The sequence below is a fragment of the Pteropus alecto genome, unplaced genomic scaffold (assembly GCF_000325575.1).
Source record: "Pteropus alecto unplaced genomic scaffold, ASM32557v1 scaffold100, whole genome shotgun sequence".
NCBI lineage: Eukaryota > Metazoa > Chordata > Mammalia > Chiroptera > Pteropodidae > Pteropus > Pteropus alecto.
This window is the reverse complement of record NW_006430723.1, coordinates 2130847-2139648: the sequence shown is the minus strand read 5'-3', so window position 1 is coordinate 2139648 and position 8802 is coordinate 2130847.

The window sequence follows — 8802 nt, the reverse complement described above, 5'->3', positions numbered from 1 at the left end:
GGAGCATGAGAATGACTCAAGACATGGTTTATGAGAGGATTCGAAGCCTATTTCTGCTTATTTTGGGGTTGTTTTAGAATGAAAGCATATTTTGAACTTCAAAAGGAAAGAAATTTGAGTTTGAAAGAATTTTTAAATTCTGGGGTTAGAGTCTGGCATCTAGGAGAGAACTTTTGTTTCATAGATACAACACAAACATACACACACTATCATAACACATAGTGATAACATGCACACATACAAACACATAGCCTTAAAGTTATCACAATGATATATACACATACACATCGAAGTTATGTCATATAGTGATAACACACACACACAGACACAACCAAAATTAGTTTTAGACTATAATCTTAAAGTGCATGCATTTATCCCAATTTTAAAGTCTAATAAGATAGATTATTTGATTAGAGATCAAAGACCCAGGGTATAGTCCTGGCTCTTCTTCCAAACAGTCACATAATCTTTCAGTCACTTTGTCCATCTGAGATTCAACAACCTGACCTGAAAAATTAGAGGGCTGAACTGGATAGGAATGACATTCTAACTACCAACTCTGATGGCTGATACAGGCTGCTTGGCCTGCTGTCTTGAAAAGTTCTGAGGTCATGTTTAAGATAAGCACGCAAGACTAGTATAATCGACTAGCAATGTGGGCAGGAAAATAGTAGTGCTAAGTGTTTATCACTTCTAAACTCTGAAACTAGAACATTCCATGACTCGTTAAGTGCATCATCATTCTTGTCATATATTATGACTTTGGCCCAGTAAAATGCCATTTTTACCCCTTATTTAATCTAAACCTCTAATGTTTTTATTAAGGAAATGAATAGATCTGCTATCACTACCTCTATGGTTCTATTCAGAAACTAAGTCTATTTTTTCCTGTTTATCTTTCTAATGGGCTTCTATAACAGCCATACCATAGGGAAGTAAATCATTGGTTATAAAAACTGCCTTTACATATTTAGAACTGCATTGTTTACTAACTATATGAGGCCCCAGATAGAGTCTAGATATCTTGGACTATGACAGATCTTATTTTCAAGCCAGATCTGTTGGTCCTTTCTTGCTAAATTCAAATGTCATTTTTACAGCATTTCTAATCCCCGAGTGAGAGATCCAATGCCCTGTCCCTTACATCAAAGTTCATGGCCCAGATGCAATCGCAGAAGTGTATGATAACTAGTTCTTACAGCACAATGATGGAAGATTCCCTGCCTCTCAACTACCCTAGTCTCTCAGGGATATTTATTTTCTAATTGGCTACCATAAATATAGCTCTGCTTACATCTTCAAATGGGCTCAGACCCTGACATTAACATGTGACATTTCTATCTGGTGGCCCGTAGTTTCTGATAATACTGTCTATAGCACTATAGGGAAGCTCAAATGAAATATAAAGGAAAGCATTTTGTCAAGCCCTTGTCATCATATTCACAAACAGTCTTATAACTGTTTCTACTCTGTTCCCTAGCATAGAGTCTCTTAAAAGGGAAAGATGGGATATTTTATAACTGCATATTTTATAACTACATATATATTTTTTTTATTTTTTATTTTCGATGCTCTCTCTGAGTATGTAAAAATGGGAGGTAGAGAAATTTAACTCCTTTTATTCTCCAGGCTGAAGGTTTCTTCAGACCAACTAGGAGGAAAGTCACATGCTAAGAAAGGTAAAAGCCAAAGGTTTGTTAATTATATTTAACATATTACTCCTATAATACATTTTAATGCATTGGCAAAACGATCTAGTGGAAAGAGAGAAACCCACGATTAAAGAAAGTATAACTGCATGTGTTTTATAACTGCATATACTTGGTCAAAGAAGCAGAGAGGCAATTCTCTGGGCTTTCAGCAAAATACCCTCTAACTCAGAAGATATTAGTCCAGTGAACTTTGCCATTAATATCTCTCTTTTATTTATATAAATATTTATAAAATATGAGTACTTTTATTTGTAAGAAAGGTTTATTAAACACAAACCAGGGAGTCCCCTGCTCTCTGCCATGTGCCTGTCCCCTCGGGAGGTAAGTAGACAATCTTCGGCTGTCTCTGAACATTGCTTCCATCCCATTTGTTCTTTTATCTCCTGGAGAAGCTCCGCTGACCTGTGCGCTTCTCCTCCACTGCTCTCTTTGATGTCTCTCTTCTTCTCTCTAGTCATTTCCATCTCATTGCTTTTTTCAGCATTCAGAGACTCTCTCGAGTGAGTACTTCGTATTACTGATACAATTATCCACAGGTCTACTTTACTACTCCTAATATATAACCAGATTCTGCCAACTCATTTTTTATTTCAAAGCCATTATTCTTGTTTCTGTCTGACTTCTTTTTTGATTTTCGCCTTCCTGTAAGCAAACTTACTTTTGATATTTATTGTCTAATCTCATCTTTAATCTCATGTTTCATAGAAGCCAGGCTTAATTGAATTTTATTGAAAGTACAAGCAGATGCTGCTTTAAATTACTTTTGTTTCCTACGGTAAATCTTTTTTCAAGTATGTCCTTCTTTTGCCTCCTGTGAGTGCTGTTCCTCTTTCATATTTCAAAGTCTTTTCATAGGCCCCAAATTGATATGTGTGAAATTTTCCTCCAGTTTATCCATAGTCAAAAATGAGAATTGTACACAGGCCTGACATCCCAGAAATGGGTGTGATTAAGATCTAAAAACCAGATGCTATCTCAGTTTCAGGGAAAGCCCACACTTTCATAGGGGCAACCAAGACTAACTACATAATTTTCTGGACTCAGTTCAAAGTGTAAATACAGGGCCCCTTGTTCAAAAATTATCAAGAAGTTCGAGATGGTGACAATAGAACATTAATCCAAGCAGAGGGCCCTTCTGAATGAGGGCCACACACCCGTGAAGCCAGACTTGGAGGGCATGACTCCCACTGTCCAAAGCGGGGTACTGGACCACCAAGTAGCACTTATAAGAAAGCCCCTATAAACTGAATTTTCAAACCTTAGCCCCTTGCCCACTTAAAAGGCGTAAAGCATTGAATTACAGCAGCTGAAGAAAGAGTTGGAAGTTGGAAGATTTCCCTAGAGCTAAATATCAGTGTGCCATGAGAAACCCCTCCTCAATAAGTATGGGTTTACAGAGATCCCTTGAAAAGCTGTATGTACAGGGAGGAGATGTAAGTAGGCAGTGAGGGAACAGCCACAGCCTCATCCAGAGAAGTGCAGTATAGTGTTCTCATGGAGAAATGTCTGAGAACCTACGCAAGAACCCCTGGGGAAAAGAGTCTCAGCTTTGGATGTCTGCCAAGCCAGGAGAGCACCAGATCATGGGTGTATCAGCCAAATTTGTCCTTTCCTGCCCCTGCCTCCTGGTCTGGGTGTGGGGTCCAAGAAACGAGCGGAGCAGAGAGAAGAGGAAAGAAAAGCTTTATACTGAGGTTTTGACTATTACCCAGTACTGAAATGAGACCACTTTGTGACTCTGTACAATCAGAACCATTTCTATTATCTGAGAATAACTGGAGCAGCCAGATAGTTCACCAAAGGCCAAGAGGAAGAACCAATATCATGGACTTGCATAGAGTTGCTTTCTAACTAGAACCTCATCATGTTCTGCTTGTTTAAATGCACAGGGTTGTGGATCTCATCAAATTCTGCTTATTTTGCTTGAGAGAGATCTCTTGCTGATGTTTAGATTGAGCACCAGTTGCCTTTTTCATGACCCAGCAACACAGTTGGAGCAGAAGGAGAGGGCCTCTGACAACGTCCACCAGTTTGGTGTAGCTGCAGCTCCAGGTGCCAGGCCTCCAGAGAAATGTCTCCGTTGCCTCAGGACACCCTCCCTGGCCCCTACTACTGTCTTAGCTGGACTGACACACCTCCCTGCCCGCCTGCCCACCACAGGGGAATCCCCACTGACTTTCTTTTTTTAATTTTTATTTTATTTACTCATTGAAAAGCCTACAGTATTCCTAGTTGGTCTCCCATCCAAGTACTAACCAGGCCCGACCCTGCTTAGCTTCTGAGATCAGCCAAGATCGGCACGTTCAGGGTGGCATGGCTGTAGACTGACTTGAGCCCTTTCTGTATGGACAAATGTCTGCCACACTCTGCTCGTCAGCCTGCCCCTCCTTCCAGCCCCAAACCCTGCTGCTCTGAGCTACAGCCCCTCAGCAAGCTGCGATGAGGGCACTGGATCCCCATCCTGACCACACGACAGAATCACATAAAGAGCATTTCAAACACCAATGCCTGGGCCTCACCCTAGATCAACTGCAACCAAACAACCAGGGTGCGCAGCTCAGACATCTGGGCTTTTCATTATTCTCCAGGCAATTCTAATGTGCAGGGCAACTCACAGGCTATTTCATCGTTTTGCTCAATTCAGTCTCATCTTGCAGAAATGTCTCATAGCCCTTGGCATGTGGGTGACAATGTTTCCTATTTTTCAGGGCTGACACAGGTTTTTTTTTTCATATTATTATATTGAGATCAATTCAGATTTGTCTGTAATACAAGGAAGACTCTCCTAACTGTCAGTGTTAGGAAATAACTGTGTAACCTAAGGGAAATATAAAATCTTCTTCTGCAGAGCTTATAAAAACAAGCCAGAGCCGCCTCTTATTCTGCAGCTGTTTAGGTGGACAGTTGCTAGGCTCAGGTCCTTTCTCAGGCTGTAGATTTTTCTGGAATCCTAATCAATCATAGAAGTAGGGGGTTCTCCATCAATAGAAATTCTCTATGGGCAATCTTTTCTTAGTGAAAGGGCAGAAATGAAGATTTGTCCCTCTGTACGAAGAATAAACAAATCCAGACACATTTGTGATCCAAAGTCTTCATCTCTTCATAATTGCAATATTTTATTGATGTTTGAATTTGAAAAACACATTGTTTACTCTAAAGCTAAATTCAAGACTGCCAGAAAATGTAGAACTTCTCCCAGAGGAATAAAATTGATCTTGATGTCTATTCCATGCGAATTTAAATATTAAAATGCAATGATCACAAAATGCATTGGATTACATTTAGCCTCTAACTTGTCTCTGTCCATTACCCTGAGCATCAGCAATTATTGTCACTTTGTGCCTTAATAAGCTTTCACATTTGTCCATTCTTTAGGCAACTGAGCATGAATTTTCTCAAGGATTTTATTCACCTTCATTTACCTTCAGAGCTTGGAATGGAAATTGTACCATCTCAGATATCTGGCTTTCTCGTGCAGACCTTTTCTACCCCAAGTACAGCAAACAGATTGCTTTGTTCCCTTGCCATCCTGAGCACTATCCAGGTGCTGAACACAAGAGGCCGTGAATAAATGATGAAACCAAGTTTTAGCTTAGAGCTTGCTGTGTTCCATTTGCATAGCTATAATGTCAGATTCATTATTCATGAGCATATGCTACAATGGCCCTCCCCTTATAGCTCAATCCTCCACTGCCTCTGACTCTCAGATGTGCAAGATGAACCATCTCTCCTGCAGCTTGGAGCAATTTCTCCTTTCCAAGTGCACAGTGGAATGATGGCCTTATTTTTTATGCAAGTTTGGATCCTTGGATGCATAACATTTACAACCTAACATAAAATAAAACTGAAGGTTTTGATACTGAAAGTCATAAGCATATTGGGTCAACAGAAAACTAAAGAGCAGGTCACCCTTTAGAATTCTGGTGGAGATAAGGGTTGGTCTGCCCATAAATAGAAGTAAATTATAACAGTGTATTGTAGGAGGCATACAGGGAAGCCTTTCCTAATCAAATATCTCTCCCCTAGACAGTCTCTCATGCCTGGGATTCCACTATTAAAAGTTGTCAGGAAACATCATAGCTTAGAAGGAAAAGATCCTTGGAAAGAATGGCATTGTGGATACTGTGGTTTACTTTAGCAGATCATTATCCCCGCTGTTAATAAAACCAGTCCACTCTTATGATGCATTTCCTATGTGCCAGGCACTGTTCTGTGTCTTCCACATATTGTCATGTGATCCTTAAAAAGACCTAGGATATAGATGATATCATCATCATCATCATCATCATCATCATCATCACCATCTCCATTTTCCAGGTGAAGAAAGTGAAACATAGAAAGGCTGGGGAACTTGCCCAAGGTCACAATGCAAGAGTCAAGATTTGAGCCCACACAGACTGATTATAGAATCTAAACATATGTGCTGTACTATATGGCCTTCAGAGGGTGACACACATGTAAAGGGAATCTTTCTGTATGTCTGGAGATAACAGAGAGAGTGGAAAATACTCTGAAAATAAGAAATGTTAAGAGCATGCTGGATGGGGCAGGGGAAAAAGTATTCAGTTTACTGTTGTATATGATCTCTCTTCCAACTCTATTATCTGCCTCCTCATCTCCTGTCTCCCCTTAACTTCTATTCTCACCACTCTGGCCTCCCTGGTGCAGCTTGAATACCATGAGTGTTTCCATTACAAAGCCTTCACTCTCACTGTTCTCTCTTCCTGAAATGCTCAGAGATTCACATGGCTTTAACTCTTTCCTTCTTTTAACTCTTTCAATTGTCACCTCATCAGAGAAATCTTAACTGACCACAAAATACAAAACAATGCCACTCCATTTATCACTCCAATCCATCATCCTCTGTCCCCTTTCCTTCCTGCTTCATCTTCCTTCACAGTACTTATCACCATCTAATATATTAAATATTTCCTTGTTTGCTTACTTATTAACTGCCCCCTACTACCTGTCACTGCTACATGAACTACAGGAGAGAAAGAACATTTTGTTTATTTGGTTCACTGATGTAGTCCCTCCACCTAGAACTGTGCCTTCCACATTAGAAGCTCAATACAGAGTTACTAAATGAATGGATGAATAACTCTGAAGTACTTACTTCACAATTCTTTGAAAGACAACCTCCAACTGAAAGGTAAACCTTGAGATACATTATAGGTCTACCACGTTATATTTGGTTATATATGTCTAGGGCTATAATTTATCATGGCTCATTGACAAATAAAATCACTGATCTTAGCAGTGATAAGATTAGACCAGAAAAAATTTTAGATGGAAACCAATATAAATATGGTCACTGCACAAGTAAGATATTTTCTGGCAGAGATGCTGATATATTCTTCCTAGTGCAGAGTTTAAAAGCACTGGGCATGCAATCTACAGGCAATAAAAATAAAAAGATAGGTTGAGCATTGCAAAAATTATCAAAATCTGCCAGTTAGACATGGGTTCAAGTCTTGGCTCTGCTGCTCACTGTTATATGCCCTTTGGCAAATGAATTAACCCCACTGGGCTTCATTTTTCTCATCTATAAAATGGGAATGGGTATGGCAACATTGACCTTGCAGACCTACCGGGAAGATCAAGTCAGACAATACAGGTGAAAGTATTTAGCATGTAATCAGTTTCCTATTTTTCCTGAGTCTTAAGCAAAGGTGGCATAATCTAGTGCAAGGTTGAAAGCATAAAGTAATCAACAAGACCCTTTATTTAAAAAGGAAAAACAAAAACATAAAATTTACAAGATCTCTAACCAAGTGTAATGATCTTTATCTTTATTTCTGGCAGCTCCAATAGTTCCACTTTATTAATTTATTCAAGAAATCATTAACAAAATTAATTTATTTACCGGACTCTCACTAAGCACCAGGTAGCACCACTTAGTAATGGTGTCTTTTTAGCTCTCTTTTATGATTAGTATTTCACTGGTAGAGGATATCTTTACTGTTCTTTCCGGGAACATGAATGAGAAAGCATTAGCAGTACTTAAGATGTTCAGGGTTGAATAAGGAGACTGGAGATACTCTATGTTACTCCTGACATAAACAACTAAAAATACCTTGAGAAATATTTGGTGTTTCAGTATTAGAATAAATCTGTGAATGCAGCTGCAGCTTAGAGCAGAAATGAAATGTTTAGTTTGGGCCCTGAGTCATTTGATCTTTTAGTTTATATTTAATCACTGTCTAGTTCTCTCATGGGAACATTAACTTCCACATGTATGTGCTCGAGCCTAACAAGAAACGTTGCATGTAGCAAAGTCCCATTTTATAATTAATTCACTCTCTCCACCTCAGCAGATGCTCCATGTCTTTCTGTTTCTGCTGGGGAGCAGACCATCTCAGGACTGTTGTCTGACAGTCCTTCATTGGCAGAACTGCACAAACAAAGGACTCCTGTTCATTTCAAGAGCTGCTCTTGCCAACTCCAGGAAGGGATCACTGAAAATCACAGCAGAGGAAATCGGGGACATGACACTTGCATTACACAGCCCTTATTCACCTTCTACGTACTGCAGATAGTGTGTCACCTAGGATAGGCAAGTCCAGGCTGCATCTTACCTCTCTCTGACCAACTCTAAGTTTGGAAGACATTGAGAGTGGTCTATGAAGTCAAATCCTTGTCCCAAGGCTTATAACTAAGTGGTGACAGAGTTGGAACCAGAGCTCAATCTTTCAAATTCTTGTCAATTTCTCTTTTTTCACAAGATCCTTCCCTCTTTCACCCACATTCTTTGGTCCACATGTTGAGCTTTCGTGATTTTTATTCTGTCAAAGATAGCCCATAATTTTATAGGCCAGCTTTCTTTAAGTGATATCTCTTCCAAGTGGTATTATTGTGAATAACACATAACAAAATTGTTCCTAAGAAAATCTCTAAAGTAGGTAGGTAAAAATTATTCATTCTCATGACTATTATGGTTCCCACTTGTATGATGGGAAAAGTGAAACGCGGTCTTCAAGAGCTGGTGAAATGGTTTTTTTAAATAAACTAAGTGTAGAGTCAACAGATTACTGCAAAAGAGTGATCCTTTAGTTTTAGCCAAAACGCAATATTAATTATTACTTGTGAA